The sequence below is a fragment of the Pseudophryne corroboree genome, chromosome 7 (assembly GCF_028390025.1).
Source record: "Pseudophryne corroboree isolate aPseCor3 chromosome 7, aPseCor3.hap2, whole genome shotgun sequence".
Taxonomy (NCBI): Eukaryota; Metazoa; Chordata; class Amphibia; order Anura; family Myobatrachidae; genus Pseudophryne; species Pseudophryne corroboree.
Genome location: NC_086450.1, coordinates 195652080 through 195666456, shown reverse-complemented (window position 1 = coordinate 195666456; position 14377 = coordinate 195652080). Strand labels below are relative to the sequence as shown.

General features: G+C 48.4%; 1 long non-coding RNA gene across 1 annotated transcript; it reads right to left on the bottom strand.

Moving 5' to 3' along the window:
• Positions 1–12: 12 nt before the first annotated feature.
• LOC134943510 (uncharacterized) lies at positions 13–13153 on the bottom strand. The gene is made up of 3 exons (XR_010181581.1): positions 13048–13153; positions 713–830; positions 13–383 (listed from the first exon to the last, which is right to left on the bottom strand). It is a non-coding gene; the product is annotated as an uncharacterized LOC134943510 (long non-coding RNA).
• Positions 13154–14377: the final 1224 nt, after the last annotated feature.

Sequence of the window (14377 nt, the reverse complement as noted above, 5' to 3'; positions counted from 1 at the left end):
GGACCATAAAGATCAGATTACTAAAAATATTTATTAAAGTGTAATAAAAACTAAAAAAAAAACAAACAAAAAAACAACAACTTTGTTATCCCATTCATTACAGTGCTACTATTAAAACAGCTTTTGCAGGCAACATACAGTAAACTATTTATTTAAGACTGATAAGCCACAAGATCAGAGCCCAGGCCATCCCTCACTGGGGGCTCCTGGCACCTGGCCGGGTACAGTTCTGTCAGAGCGGAGCAGATCCGTCTGGTTACATTGTTCCTGCTTCTGCAGTGGGAGAGTCGTGCAGCTTCTGACGCTATCAGCCTGAAGCCATCAATGCAGATATTCTGTCGGATAAGAACATCCAGTGCACAATGGCTCTGGTCCTGCTGGGCCTGGGACAGAGGGATAGAGATTGTAAGCAATTAAAAATGAACAGACCAAAAAACAAAAACTCCAACACACCCCTTGTGGTATCACCACAACTACGTCCACTCAAGCTTTTAGGGCCTTCACCTGTTTATTACTGTAAAACAAGTGCTATTTAAGGTATTTATACACTGCACACTTCAGTACCCCCTGTAGATTTGAGCAAGTGATAGACATAGCCTTACTGCAATATGTAGCAATGCAAGTTCTGATTAATCACTGTTTAAATACAGAAGTCTATGTACGGTCTACCTATCAAGAAGTCTAGTATGTATGTACATACATTGCACCATACCTGGCCATAGACTTTTCCAAGGTACTTCTTGTAGGCCTTTGTAGGTTTCTGTATCCCCTTTTTTGGATGAAGCCAGGTCCTCTGTCCTCTTTTCTTAATCACTGCAACAGGCTTCATTCTGATCGGTTATAAAACATAAATCAGTCTGATTTACTGACCATCCAATTAAGCTAGTGGCTGACAAGTAGATAGAGCTCTGCTTCACAGCTGACCCAGACTAACTGAACCAGGAGTGCTGAAAGTGGGTAATCACAGCTTCTTCCTAGTCACCTTTGCATTGGCTCAATTGGACATACAGCAAAAAGCCATGTTTTTCATTGCTAGGCTACAGCATTTTGAGAAAGCCCTTTATTCAATGGTAGACCTCCAACGCCAGAGGCTTTTATGGATCAGGGGCCTAATTCATACCTGATCGCAGCAGCAAAATTGTTTTCTAATGTGCAAAACCATGTGCACTGCAGACAGGGGGGTGCAGATATAACATGTTCAGAGAGTTAGATATGGGTCGATTATTTTGTTTCTGTGCAGAGTAAATACAGGCAGATTTGTTTTTACACTGCAGTTTAGACCCACCCAAATCTCTCTGCACAAATTATATATTCCCCCACCTGCAGTGTACATTGTTTTGCCCATTAGAGAACAATTTTGCTGCTGCGATCAGGTCTGAATTAGGCCCTAGGTCCACTTCAAGCCAGGTGAGCTGCACATATTGCTAGAACACTTTGCCAGTAGTGTCTGGTTGTTGGTGAGGAAAAAAACCTCTTCGTAGATGTGCATCACAGCAAATAGAATATTATTGCTCCACTATATACTAACCAGGGAATCCACTGTAAAGGTGCATACACGGTGAGATTCGGGCTATGCCCGATTCTCACTATGAGATAGTGACTAGGTCGGTATTGCAAGCATAGATGAGTGCTTGTGATACTGACTATGTACGATTTTGGCGAAGTGTCAATTTTGACTATTTTCTACAAGATCATTAAAATTGACTTGCCTGCACAGTCTACCTAGGCATGCGATACCAACTGCGCATTGGGATCGCAAGGTGACTTTAACCTTGCGATCTGCACTAACTCTTTGCGATTTTGACTATATAGTCAAAATCGCAAAGAAATCTCACCGTGATTACACACCTTAAGACTTAATGAAAACCCAATCCACTGACACCCAAACTCTCAAACTGTTACAATACACAGATTTGACCCATAGGGGAGCCAGTAAAGTCACTCCAGCTGGACTTACATTGCTAGCCATGTTCAACACCATACCAAGATGGTGTTAGCTAGTGACAAAAACCAATACTTGTCACCACTTGTTACACTGGGCCAGAGGCGTATCTAGGGGACCAGGCGCCCCTGGCAAAGTAAGGGATTGGCGCCCCCCCTTGCCCCCCAATATTTGAAATAGCGAAGGTGCATGTGCAAAAAAGGGGCATGAACTTGTGGGAAAGGGGCATGACCACACAATAGCACTCTCAATTCAAATTCCGTTACACAGTAGTACCCCTTATACACATTATGTCACACACTAGTGCCCCTTACACATCATGCCCACACAGTAATCCTTGTCACACTGTGGAGAAATCAGCAGTGCCTGGCGCAGCCAAGGAGGGGCACCACCTGGCGATGCCACCCGCAGTCAGGGGGTATAATCAAATATTAATGGCAGTAAAAAGGTATCTCTGCACATTACCTAGTAGTGGTGATGTAGTGATATATTAAGAATAGCATTCTAGTAGTTTATTTTTAGTTTCTCTACTGTGGTGCATTGTGGTTCCGAACACCGGCGCCAGCTCTTGGCTGCTGTGCGAACCACCAGCCTAGGCACTGCCACTACTAAGTGATTCCACTCCCTGGCCAAGGGTGGCACCACCAGGCAGCGCCCCCTCCTCGGCCAGTGCACCTGGTGAGTACCATCCTGGCCAATGGGTAGATAACCTCCTGTCCCCAGCACATAGCCGTAGTCCCCACATCCTTCCAGCACATAGCCATAGTCTCAATCCCCCTCCCAGGACATAGCCATAGTCTCCCCTAGCACTTAGCCATAGTACCTATCCCCCTACCATCACATAGTAGTCCCCACCCCCTCCCAGCACATAGAAGTAGTCTCCATCCCGCTCCCAGCACATAGCCGTAGTCTCCATCCCGCTCCCAGCACATAGCCGTAGTCTCCATCCCGCTCCCAGCACATAGCCGTAGTCTCCATCCCGCTCCCAGCACATAGCCGTAGTCTCCATCCCGCTCCCAGCACATAGCCGTAGTCTCCATCCCGCTCCCAGCACATAGCCGTAGTCTCCATCCCGCTCCCAGCACATAGCCGTAGTCTCCATCCCGCTCCCAGCACATAGCCGTAGTCTCCATCCCGCTCCCAGCACATAGCCGTAATCCCCCTCCTCCGCCCAGCACATAGCTGTAGTCTCCATCCCGCTCCCAGCACATAGCCGTAGTCTCCATGCCGCTCCCAGCACATAGCCATGGTCTCCCCCTTCCCTGCATATAGTCTTCTCCCCTCCCAACACAGAGTATCCCCCCTCCCTGCATATAGTCCTCTCCCCTCCCAGTACATAGTCTCCCCTCTCGCTGCATATAGTCCTCTCCCCTCCCAGCACAGAGTCTCCCCCCTCCCTGCATATAGTCCTCTCCCCCCTCCCTGCATATAGTCCTCTCCCAGTGCATAGTCTCCCCTCTCCCTGCATATAGTCCTCTCCCCTCCCAGCACAGAGTCTCCCCCCCCCCTGCATATAGGGGGTTATTCCGAGTTGATCACTAGCTGAAAATGTTCGCTGCACAGCGATGAAAAAAAAAAACGGCACTTCTGCGCATGCGTATGCAGCGCAATGCGCACGCACTTTCACAACGGCCAATGTAGTTTCACACAAGGTCTAGCAAAGCTTTTCAGTCGCACTGCTGGCCGCAGAGGTAATTGACATGAAGTGGGCGTTTCTGGGTGTCAACTGACCGTTTTCAGGGAGTGTTTGAAAAAACGCAGGCGTGGCTGGGCGAACGCAGGGCGTGTTTGTGACGTCAAAACAGGAACTGAACAGTCTGAAGTGATCGCAAGCGCTGAGTAGGTCTGGAGCTACTCTGGAACTGCACAATTTTTTTTTTTGCCGCTCTGCGATCCTTTCGTTCGCACTTCTGCAAAGCTAAAATACACTCCCAGAGGGCGGCGGCTTAGCGTTTGCATGGCTGCTAAAAACTGCTAGTGAGCGATCAACTCGGAATGACCCCCATAGTCCTCTCCCCTCCCAGCACAGAGTCCCCCCCCCCCTGCATATAGTCCTCTCCTCCCAGTACATAGTCTCCCCCCTCCCTGCATATAGTCCTCTCCCCTCCCAGCACAGAGTCCCCCTCCGCGTATTGGGGGTCATTCCGAGTTAATCGCTAGCTGCCGTTGTTCGCAGCGCAGCGATCAGGCAAAAAAATCAGCACTTCTGCGTATGCGTATGGGGCGCAGTGCACACGCGCAACGTACTTTCACAAAAGCCAATGCAGTTCCACACAAGGTCTAGCGACGCTTTTCAGTCGCACTGCTGATCGGTGAGTGATTGACAGGAAGTGGGTGTTTCTGGGTGGTAATTGGACATTTTCGGGGAGTGTGTGTAAAAACGCAGGCGTGCCCGATAAAAACGCAGGAGTGGCTGGGGAAATGGGGGAGTGGCTGGCCGAACGCAGGGCGTGTTTGTGATCTCAAAACAGGAACCAAACAGTCTGAAGTGATCGCTAGCTAGGAGTAAGTCTCGAGCTACTCTGAAACTGCACAATCTTTTTTTGTAGCAATGCTGCGAACCTTTCGTTCGCACTTCTGCTAAGCTACACTCCCAGGGGGTGGTGGCTTAGCGTTTGCACTGCTGCTAAAAGCTAGCGAGCGATCAACTTGGAATGAGGGCCATAGTCCTTTCCCCTCCCAGCACACAGTCGTCCCCCCTGCATATACGCCTCTCCCCTCCCAGCAGAGTCCCTCCTCCCAGCATATAGTCCTCTCTCCTCCCAGTACATAGTCTCCCCCCTCCCTGCATATAGTCCTCTCCTCTCCCAGCACAGAGTCCCCCTCCGCATATGGTCCTCTCCCCTCCAAGCACAGAGTCTCTCCCCTCCCTGCATATAGTCCTCTCCCAGCATAGTCTACCCCCTCCCTGCATATAGTCCTCTCCCCTCCCAGCAGAGTCGTCTCCCCTGCATATAGTCATCTCACCTCCCAGCACAGAGACTCCCCCCTACATATAGTCCTCTCCCCTCCCAGCGCAGTCAACCCCCTCCCTGCATATAGTCCTCCCCACTTAAAACCAGGGCAGTCGAGAGCCAGGATGGGCCCAGGTACTTGTCAAGGGGTGTGGCCTAATCACAGGAGGTGTGGTCATGTACCCTTAGAAAAAAATACTGGAAAAAAAAAAAATAGTATTTTAAGCACCTCCATGGCCACACTGCAGCCCAGTACACAGCGACGTGTGATGGGCTGAGGAAAAGAGCTGCATCTGCTTGGTAAGGGGGAGGTGGCCTGGGCCCCTACTGGACCTCACTGGGCCCCTCCATCATACCACGGACCGGGTAATTTGTACCCTCTCCCCCTTCTCGGTACCATTGCTCAAAACACATATCAATTAATATGTTGCAGTACCTAGTGTGATGAGCTGGGCATCGCCTGGGCTGGAGGTTTGCACAGTAGGCAGGAACACCACACTTCAGCACCGCACCACACTTCGTGAAGAAAGTAGAGATGAGCGCCTGAAATTTTTCGGGTTTTGCGTTTTGGTTTTGGGTTCGGTTCCGCGGCCGTGTTTTGGGTTCGACCGTGTTTTGGCAAAACCTCACCGAATTTTTTTTGTCGGATTCGGGTGTGTTTTGGATTCGGGTGTTTTTTTAAAAAAACACTAAAAAAACAGCTTAAATCATAGAATTTGGGGGTCATTTTGATCCCATATTATTATTAACCTCAAAAACCATAATTTCCACTCATTTTCAGTCTATTCTGAATACCTCACAATATTATTTTTAGTCCTAAAATTTGCACCAAGGTCGCTGGATGACTAAGCTAAGCGACACTAGTGGCCGACACAAACACCTGGCCCATCTAGGAGTGGCACTGCAGTGTCACGCAGGATGTCCCTTCCAAAAAACCCTCCCCAATCAGCACATGACACAAAGAAAAAAAGAGGCGCAATGAGGTAGCTGACTGTGCGAGTAAGATTAGCGACCCTAGTGGCCGACACAAACACCGGGCCCATTTAGGAGTGGCACTGCAGTGTCACGCAGGATGTCCCTTCCAAAAAACCCTCCCCAAACAGCACATGACGCAAAGAAAAATAAAAGAAAAAAAAGAGGTGCAAGATGGAATTGTCCTTGGGCCCTCCCACCCACATGTTGTATAAACAAAACAGGACATGCACACTTTAACCAACCCATCATTTCAGTGACAGGGTCTGCCACACGACTGTGACTGATATGACGGGTTGGTTTGGACCCCCCCCAAAAAAGAAGCAATTAATCTCTCCTTGCACAAACTGGCTCTACAGAGGCAAGATGTCCACCTCATCATCACCCTCCGATATATCACCGTGTACATCCCCCTCCTCACAGATTATCAATTCGTCCCCACTGGAATCCACCATCTCAGCTCCCTGTGTACTTTGTGGAGGCAATTGCTGCTGGTCAATGTCTCCGCGGAGGAATTGATTATAATTCATTTTAATGAACATCATCTTCTCCACATTTTCTGGATGTAACCTCGTACGCCGATTGCTGACAAGGTGAGCGGCGGCACTAAACACTCTTTCGGAGTACACACTTGTGGGAGGGCAACTTAGGTAGAATAAAGCCAGTTTGTGCAATGGCCTCCAAATTGCCTCTTTTTCCTGCCAGTATAAGTATGGACTGTGTGACGTGCCTACTTGGATGCGGTCACTCATATAATCCTCCACCATTCTTTCAATGGTGAGAGAATCATATGCAGTGACAGTAGACGACATGTCCGTAATCGTTGTCAGGTCCTTCAGTCCGGACCAGATGTCAGCATCAGCAGTCGCTCCAGACTGCCCTGCATCACCGCCAGCGGGTGGGCTCGGAATTCTGAGCCTTTTCCTCGCACCCCCAGTTGCGGGAGAATGTGAAGGAGGAGATGTTGACAGGTCGCGTTGCGCTTGACTTGACAATTTTCTCACCAGCAGGTCTTTCAACCCCAGCAGACTTGTGTCTGCCGGAAAGAGAGATCCAAGGTAGGCTTTAAATCTAGGATCGAGCACGGTGGCCAAAATGTAGTGCTCTGATTTCAACAGATTGACCACCCGTGAATCCTTGTTAAGCGAATTAAGGGCTCCATCCACAAGTCCCACATGCCTAGCGGAATCGCTCCGTGTTAGCTCCTCCTTCAATGTCTCCAGCTTCTTCTGCAAAAGCCTGATGAGGGGAATGACCTGACTCAGGCTGGCAGTGTCTGAACTGACTTCACGTGTGGCAAGTTCAAAGGGCATCAGAACCTTGCACAACGTTGAAATCATTCTCCACTGCGCTTGAGACAGGTGCATTCCACCTCCTATATCGTGCTCAATTGTATAGGCTTGAATGGCCTTTTGCTGCTCCTCCAACCTCTGAAGCATATAGAGGGTTGAATTCCACCTCGTTACCACTTCTTGCTTCAGATGATGGCAGGGCAGGTTCAGTAGTTTTTGGTGGTGCTCCAGTCTTCTGTACGTGGTGCCTGTACGCCGAAAGTGTCCCGCAATTTTTCTGGCCACCGACAGCATCTCTTGCACGCCCCTGTCGTTTTTTAAATAATTCTGCACCACCAAATTCAAGGTATGTGCAAAACATGGGACGTGCTGGAATTTGCCCATATTTAATGCACACACAATATTGCTGGCGTTGTCCGATGCCACAAATCCACAGGAGAGTCCAATTGGGGTAAGCCATTCCGCGATGATCTTCCTCAGTTGCCGTAAGAGGTTTTCAGCTGTGTGCGTATTCTGGAAACCGGTGATACAAAGCGTAGCCTGCCTAGGAAAGAGTTGGCGTTTGCGAGATGCTGCTACTGGTGCCGCCGCTGCTGTTCTTGCGGCGGGAGTCCATACATCTACCCAGTGGGCTGTCACAGTCATATAGTCCTGACCCTGCCCTGCTCCACATGTCCGTGGTTAAGTGGACATTGGGTACAACTGCATTTTTTAGGACACTGGCGAGTCTTTTTCTGAGGTCCGTGTACATTCTCGGTATCGCCTGCCTAGAGAAGTGGAACCTAGATGGTATTTGGTAACGGGGGCACACTGCCTCAATAAATGGTCTAGTTCCCTGTGAACTAACGGCGGATACCGGACGCACGTCTAACACCAACATAGTTGTCAAGGCCTCAGTTATCCGCTTTGCAGCAGGATGACTGCTGTGATATTTCATCTTCCTCGCAAAGGACTGTTGAACAGTCAATTGCTTACTGGAAGTAGTACAAGTGGGCTTACGACTTCCCCTCTGGGATGACCATCGACTCCCAGCAGCAACAACAGCAGCGCCAGCAGCAGTAGGCGTTACACACAAGGATGCATCGGAGGAATCCCAGGCAGGAGAGGACTCGTCAGAATTGCCAGTGACATTGCCTACAGGACTATTGGCATTCCTGGGGAAGGAGGAAATTGACACTGAGGGAGTTGGTGGGGTGGTTTGCGTGAGCTTGGTTACAAGAGGAAGGGATTTACTGGTCAGTGGACTGCTTCCGCTGTCACCCAAAGTTTTTGAACTTGTCACTGACTTATTATGAATGCGCTGCAGGTGACGTATAAGGGAGGATGTTCCGAGGTGGTTAACGTCCTTACCCCTACTTATTACAGCTTGACAAAGGGAACACACGGCTTGACACCTGTTGTCCGCATTTCTGTTGAAATAGTTCCACACCGAAGAGCTGATTTTTTTGGTATTTTCACCAGGCATGTCAACGGCCATATTCCTCCCACGGACAACAGGTGTCTCCCCGGGTGCCTGACTTAAACAAACCACCTCACCATCAGAATCCTCCTGGTCAATTTCCTCCCCAGCGCCAGCAACACCCATATCCTCCTCATCCTGGTGTACTTCAACACTGACATCTTCAATCTGACTATCAGGAACTGGACTGCGGGTGCTCCTTCCAGCACTTGCAGGGGGCGTGCAAATGGTGGAAGGCGCATGCTCTTCACGTCCAGTGTTGGGAAGGTCAGGCATCGCAACCGACACAATTGGACTCTCCTTGTGGATTTGGGATTTCGAAGAACGCACAGTTCTTTGCGGTGCTACTGCTTTTGCCAGCTTGAGTCTTTTCATTTTTCTAGCGAGAGGCTGAGTGCCTCCATCCTCATGTGAAGCTGAACCACTAGCCATGAACATAGGCCAGGGCCTCAGCCGTTCCTTGCCACTCCGTGTGGTAAATGGCATATTGGCAAGTTTACGCTTCTCCTCCGACAATTTTATTTTAGGTTTTGGAGTCCTTTTTTTACTGATATTTGGCGTTTTGGATTTGACATGCTCTGTACTATGACATTGGGCCTTGGCAGACGACGTTGCTGGCATTTAATCGTCTCGGCCATGACTAGTGGCAGCAGCTTCAGCACGAGGTGGAAGTGGATCTTGATCTTTCCCTAATTTTGGAACCTCAACATTTTTGTTCTCCATATTTTAATAGGCACAACTAAAAGGCACCTCAGGTAAACAATGGAGATGGATGGATACTAGTATACAATTATGGACGGACTGCCGAGTGCCGACACAGAGGTAGCTACAGCCGTGAACTACCGTACTGTGTCTGCTGCTAATATAGACTGGTTGATAAAGAGATGTCGTAGTATGTATGTATGAAGAAGAAAGAAAAAAAAACCACGGTTAGGTGGTATACAATTATGGACGGACTGCCGAGTGCCGACACAGAGGTAGCCACAGCCGTGAACTACCGTACTGTACTGTGTCTGCTGCTAATATAGACTGGTTGATAAAGAGATGTCGTAGTATGTATGTATGAAGAAGAAAGAAAAAAAAACCACGGGTAGGTGGTATACAATTATGGATGGACTGCCGAGTGCCGACACAGAGGTAGCTACAGCCGTGAACTACCGTACTGTGTCTGCTGCGACTGGATGATAAATAATGATATAAAAAAAAAAATATATATATATATATCACTACTGCAGCCGGACAGGTATATATATTATATAATGACGGACCTGCTGGACACTGTCTGTCAGCAGAATGAGTTTTTTATAGAATAAAAAAAAAAAACACCACACAAGTGAAGTCACACGACGAGTGTTTAACTTTTTCAGGCAATCACAATATAGTATACTACTAACTATACTGGTGGTCAGTGTGGTCAGGTCACTGGTCAGTCACACTGGCAGTGGCACTCCTGCAGCAAAAGTGTGCACTGTTTAATTTTAATATAATATGTACTCCTGGCTCCTGCTATAACCTATAACTGGCACTGCAGTGCTCCCCAGTCTCCCCCACAATTATAAGCTGTGTGAGCTGAGCACAGTCAGATATATAATATATACATAGATGATGCAGGCATGCAGCACACTGGGCTGAGCAGTGCACACAGATATGGTATGTGACTGAGTCACTGTGTGTACCGTTTTTTTCAGGCAGAGAACGGATATATTAAATAAAACAACTGCACTGCTGGTGGTCACTGTGGTCAGTCACTAAACTCTGCACTCTCTTCTACAGTATCAGCCTCAGGTCAATCTCTCTCCTAATCTAAATGGAGAGGACGCCAGCCACGTCCTCTCCCTATCAATCTCAATGCACGTGTGAAAATGGCGGCGACGCGCGGCTCCTTATATAGAATCCGAGTCTCGCGAGAATCCGACAGCGTCATGATGACGTTCGGGCGCGCTCGGGTTAACCGAGCAAGGCGGGAAGATCCGAGTCGCTCGGACCCGTGAAAAAAAACATGAAGTTCGTGCGGGTTCGGATTCAGAGAAACCGAACCCGCTCATCTCTAGAAGAAAGTGAAAGTAAACTACAGCTCCCAGCAACCCTTGCTGCCAGGAGATCCGACAGCAAGGGCTGCTGGGAACTGTAGTTTACTTTCACGTTCTTCACTAATGCATTGCGGTGCCGAACACCAGCGCCTGTTCCTGCCTCCAGCCCAGGCGATGCCACTACTAAGTGATTCCACCCATTGGTCGAGGGTGGCACTGCCGGGCGGTGCCCCCTCCTCGGCTGGCGCCCCTGGCGAGTGCCATCCTGGTCAATGGGTAGATACACCCCTGGACTGGGCACTATTGCCCTAAAGAGCTGTGGGGACTGCTTAATAAAATACTACATCACAAGTGAAAGTGTCAATGTATAAATCTCTTGATAATTGAGAAAAGACCTTTCTCTGGCAAAACCACTACCATCCTGAAGTTTTCTAGAACTCAGGAGGTTTGTGATGTGTGGTAACACAAAAGAAAGCCAGAGACTCCACAAGAGGGAGTGGACTGGTCAGTGTACAGCCAGTAACCCAGCTACTGGGGGCAGCAATAAGGTCCTCATTTCCTGCTCTTTAGGAATACCTCACATCATTTAAGGACCGTAACGATGGACATCTTGGCACGTGTAGCGTGCCTGAAAAGGGTGTGGCCTATGTGGAAGGGGGTGTGGGTTCAGAGGGTCCATGATCACAAGCCACACCCAGTTTTCTTCACTGAGGAGGCATGGCCAGCGCTCTGTGAGCTCACTGGAATAGACGCTGTGCGCATGCTTACAGCATCTATTCACCTCTGCTCTCAACTGAGCAGAGCAGCGAGTGATCAGGAGCCTCCCAACTGCCCGCGCCCCCCCCCCCCCACCGACCGCTGGACACTGCAGCCCGCAGGAGGGACAGCAGGACAGACCCCCCCCCCAACAAAAAAAAAAAAAACCACAGGACTGTCCCGTGAAAATCGGGACAGTTGGGAGGTATGCTTTAGGGATGGCATAACATTAATTTTATAGGTTTAAAGGGTATAGTGACTAAGTTATGGATTTTCAAAACCCACTTTACCTGCTGTATTTAAAGTGCCAATAATATTAAAAGCAAGGATTAATGTTATTGCCCTTTAAGTCTGGCACACAAGCTGGAAAAACACCGGAGTATACCCATCAACCAGAGGTGTTTTTTTTTTTATTTTTTATTTATTTTTTTTAGATGTCCTCCTTTACTGAAAAATAGAGTTCAGTTAAAACACAGTTTGGTAACATGGTTTGCAGATCCAAGATTTCCAATAATTAGAGCACAACAGCATATAGTAGTCAACAGATTAGAATATTCTTAACCACTTGCCTAGCATGGTCACATCAGATGCGACCACACCAGCAAGTGCTTTCTCTGACCTGGTCGCACAGGATGCGACCAATCAGATAAACAGTGTTAACAGCGGCAGGGAAGGGAAACTTCCCTCCGCTGCTGCCATCAGAGGGACCAGAAGGTTCCTCTGCCTACCTGCACCTTCCCCCAGTGTTTGCTGTGCTGCCGATGGGTCAGCACAGCAGGACCCCTCACCCAGCGCTGCAGACAATAGCAGCCACTGGGAAAGTGTAAAACAACCCCACCAAGCCACCCATAGCACCCATCTGTGTACCTGCCAGCTGTCTGGGGGGGGGGGGGGTGTAAAAAGTAACATCGCAATGGGCACAATGTTACCAATTTTCCCCACCGATGTTTGAAAACACAAAAAAACAAAACCCTCTAACTAAACATCATTTTGGATAAAGTTGAAATTCATGTTCGTCACTCATAAAAAATAAAATAAACCCCAAACGTGTGCGTTCTAGAAAAAAAAAAAAAAAAAAAAAAAAAAAAAAAAAAGGGTGGGTAGGTGTTACAAAATAAAAAACAGTTGAGTGCTTAAAATACAGTACACTGAAATAGATGTAACTACTAGACCAGTCATGCATTAGTGACATGCGGTGGGGTGAGGCAGAGCTTTTCCTGTCCTACTGATGCATACACCAGACTTCTGAGCGTATAAAGTATACAAAGAATCTATTAGAAATATCTTGTTTATATTGTTCTAATTTTTAGAGTCAAAACTATTGAGTAAAGTCTATGGCAGGTGCCTATCTTTTCCACACATCTATGATCAAAACTTATCAAATTTCCAGCAGCATATACTGCTGCATCTTTGTATAATGCCCACAAGAACCCTTTGGCTCAAATATTGCATGTAAATCTGTCTCTGACACTATCCAGTGCCTCCTGAGCTATTTACCTCACCACACATCCCTGTTACACATCTAAACAAACTGAAATACTTCTCATGAATAACCACAAGTCCCAGCAGCAGACAATAAAAGTACCCATATAACTCTTGCAAATTCATTAAATGGCTTCACAACCCCACATTCATAGCATACCTGACTCTTTCTACAAACCCACTACAGCACAGACCTCACTGCTCAGCACAACATGGACTCTCCTTCAGGTGATTTATAAAGCCAGTGACCACTCCCTGCGCCTTGTATCACTTGGTTTCACCTGGTTCCATTATTCTCCATCCCAATGATTTAATTACTGCTGATGGCTCTATTCTCTGTGACCTTTTAAAAGTACTAGAATTTGTTTGCTAGGATGTTATTCTAAATATATATTTTGAAAGAAATATTATAAGTACAAAAAATAAAATTTCTTGCAATAATGTAGTGATTTATTAGAGGTTTTGATTTCACCCCTCTGTTAGTTGCAGGGAAAAAGAAAAAAGGGAGGAAGGGAAGGGGAGTCTGGTGCGGGCTCAGTGACAGAGGAGCTATGCGCTGCTGTCCATATCGCCGCTGCTATCTAAAAGATATAAGGGGACAATCTATCCTTTTGGTCGCATGCTGGGGGCCGCCCATCGCTGGGCAAGGCCGCCACCATACTGACCCGCGCCTCCCCCCTTCAACAAGCAGAAATTGCGATCGCTTTGCAATTTCTGCTTGACAACAGAAACTAAAGATGACTCCTGCCAGCATAGCTTAGCTGCGGCTGCAAGAGTCCCGGCGCCATCTGACATGTCGAGGCGGCTGTGTGTGACATCACTCAGCTGCCGTGACCACAGCCCCAATAAGCCCCCATTTGCGCCGCACTGTCCCTCGTTGGGGTACCCCGCCTCCGCAACGCTCCATCTCCTGCCCGCCTAACCCCTCCCCCCCGCCCCACGACCGCCTCTGCCTGAGTGACAGGCAGAGGTGATTTGCATTTTCTGCGCCCCCCCCCGCAGATAGTGCGGGCACATGCACAGGATGGGCGCTGCACATGCGCCCGCGGGGCGATCATAACAATTCTGGCTGGATCGCGATTTGCGATCCAACCCGAATTAGCCCCACTGTATGAATGGTCGGCATTGCTGACCTGCAGCTTTGTCCCTGGCTGCAGCGGCTGCCGTGCCCATGTGAGATCTCGAGCATGTCCTGTGAGCCAGCCGGGGAAGTGAGTGTGATGGCGCATTCACACTGTTGGTGTGGCCTCCGATAAAGTAAGCTGATATGGGAGGATGTGTATCACCGGAGAGGTGAGCTAACGCACTCCCATATCAGCAACAAGCATGTTAATGTTAATAGATGCTGGTGAAGTATGTTCCAGCTGCGATAATGTGGCGAAGCGAGTCTGAACAGTATAAGAATGATGTATGCTTTCTCTTACGTCCTAGAGGATACTGGGGTTTCTATTTAGTACCATGGGGTATAGACATGTCCACTAGGAGCCATG